This window comes from Strix aluco, chromosome 1 (assembly GCF_031877795.1).
Source record: "Strix aluco isolate bStrAlu1 chromosome 1, bStrAlu1.hap1, whole genome shotgun sequence".
NCBI classification, from domain to species: domain Eukaryota; kingdom Metazoa; phylum Chordata; class Aves; order Strigiformes; family Strigidae; genus Strix; species Strix aluco.
In genome coordinates, this window is record NC_133931.1 from 105,137,463 (window position 1) to 105,140,435 (window position 2,973).

The following is a 2,973-nucleotide window of genomic DNA, read 5'->3' on the forward strand; positions in this document are numbered from 1 at the left end:
CACTTTTGATGTTTGCAAATATCTTGTTCTTGCCAGGAGATAATTTGCTACCTTAACATTACTAAGTCTAAAATACTAGAGGGTTTTGCTCTGAAATTTTGTGCTGCTTCAAAAGATAAATTTCATCATGCCACATAGAGCTGTAAAGAAAATTAACTGAATTTCTAGGAACCAACACAGAAGTCTGTACTATTTATCTGTTGCAGCTTTAAATGATGGAGTGTGTTTTTAATCAGTCTGTAAGCTCTTTGGGTTTTTTTTATTTATTTACTTTTTTACAGAGTGCACATGTTGGTCAAGAAAAGTTGGGATGGCACAGCTAGAATGGGCAGGAGAACTGGTAGAGGTCATAGAGCCAAGATACTCATCACATGAGTTATTGAGGGGGGATGATTACTTTTGAGTGTACAGTGAAGGTATTCCTAAATGCAAATGTGTAATTCTGTGTGTTTAAGCTCTTCTTCACACCCTTACTGCCTGCTCCCCCCCCAGATACCTCTGAATATAGTATCCTTTAACATAAAATCCTTCCTCAGCAGCTGCTCTTAAGCCTACAAAGCATACAGTCAAGATGAAAAGGGAGGAATTGATTCCAAGGCCCCGCTGTCATTTTCCAGAAGGCTGAAGGGCAGAGGTTGCAATTTTTGCTATCTTTGACGTGCTTTCAGAGCTGCAAGAGAAAAATATGAATTTGGACCTAGGTTCAGCTCACCTTAGTAGACTTGGTTTTGTTATATTGCAGTTAACATGCCCTTGTGAAATGGTTGTCAGGATAACTGCACTCCCAATATTTCTTGTCCTGTCTGTAGGCACTACTGAGAAGAATGTCTCCCTCTTCTTAACTCCCTCCTGTCAGGTATGTGTACACATTGATGAGATCACTCCTGAGCCTCTTCCATGATGAAGAGTCCCAGCTCTCTCAGCCTCTCCTCATAGGAGAGATGCTCCAATCCCCTCATCATCCTTGTTGGCCTGTGCTAGAATTGCTCCAGTGAGTCCATGTCTCGCTTGTACTGGGGAGCCCAGAACTGGACACAGCGCTCCAGATGTGTCTCACCAGTACTGACGAGAGATGAAGGATCACCTCCCTCAACCTTCTGGCAAAGCTATGCTGTATGCAGCCCAGAACACGGATGGCTGCCTTCGATGGGAGGGTTCATTGCTGGCTCATGGGCAGCTTGTAGTCCACAAAGGATGCCAACGCCCCTCTGTGCAGAGCTGCTTTACAGCCAGTGGGCTACCAGTCCAGGTGCAGGATTTTGCATTTCCTCTTGTTGAACTTCATGAGGTTCCTCTCTGCCCAGTTCTCCAGCCTGTGAGGTCCCTCTGAATGGCAGCACATCCATCTGTTCTGTCACTCAGCACCTCACAGTTTTTTATCATTGGGCCCTGGCTTTCTTAACCCCATCCCTTCATGATCAGCCAGCATCTCTATGCTCCTCCTGGGTCACCTGCCCCTGTTGCCACCTCCTGTACATTTCCTTTTTATCTGAGTTCAGCCAGGAGTTCTTTACTCATCCATGCAGGCCTCCTGCTACCTTTACTTGATTTCGTACTTGTCAGGATGGGCTATTCTTGAGCTTGGAGGAGATGATCCTTGAATATCAACCAGCTCTTCTGGACCTCCTTTTTTTCTAGGGCCATATTCCATGGGATTCTTCCAAGGTGATCTCTGAAGAAGCCCATTCTCCTGAAATCCAGGTCTGTTGGTCCTGCTTTTTTGTCCTGCTACCTCCTCTTAGTGTCCTGAACTCCACCATCTCATGTTCACTGCAGCCAAAGCTGACCCTGCCTTACAAATGAGGAAGAACTCCTTGGGGGTGTGGAAGTATCAGGTCCAGCAGAGCACCTTTCCTTGTTAGCCTCTCTATCACCTGTGTCAGGAAGTTGTTAATACACTCCAGAAATCTAGATTGCTTGTGCCCTGCTGCGTTGTTCTTCTAACTCACCATAAGTGATGAAAATATACTTGTAATATCTTTCTGATAATTTGCAATGTTTTAATTTTCAGATCCAAAACTGTTTCTTGTAATCACAAGAAGTACTGAAAGATACCCTTTGAACATACAGATTTAATTTTTTCTCTTTAGCTACCATAAATAGACCTTGGCAATAAATGTGATATACAAGGATGTATTATGTACAAGTGCATCTCTCTGTACTACTTGCTACTCCATCTCATATTGCTTAGCCCAAAGATGTAACTGTGGCAGCTTCTTCTTTTGAGACAGCTATAACAAACTCATACAGAAAGTTAAATTCCAAAGAAAATAATATTATGAACACAAAGTAATCATATCAACACAGATATTCAAGCTTGGCAAAATCCTTAATGAAGTGAGTAGAAATGGTGGCTATGGGGGCAGGAAGGTCTTCTCTCAGGAGAAAGCCACCAGACAGGTTCATCTTGTCTCTTCAGCAGTGAAACTGCCATTTTAACGAGAACTTATATTCACTCCTACTCCAGTTTTCCTTATGCATTCCCAGTGAATATGTAAGACAGGGTGAAGTCAAAGAATCCCATAAAGTTTTCTCCCATCAGGCAAAGGACTTGCATAGATGTTTGTGTACGGTAGTTCTTCCTCTTCTTACATACACTTACTCGTGAAACGGTGGAGTACCTAAATCCTAGCACTTCACAGATCGGGGGAACTCTCCACATGTCAAGCACCATGGAAAACAGAAATACAGAGAATGTATCAAGAGCTGGGCATTCGTAACAACTTGTCCTGCATCACAAAACAATTCAGTTCTATATGGAAGCAGAGAAGGGGAGGGGTGTGTGTATTTTAAATCTAATTGCAATTAGAAAGAATTGCTATTGAAAGAAGTCCCTTAAGGGAGTTACTTGGATAAGATAGACCCAGGCACTTTCAGAAGTGCATAGTAAGAGGACAAGAAGTAACTGGCACAAGTTGCAACAACAATTCTGACATTTTCTGATCAGGAAAAAATTCTTCACCATGAGAATGG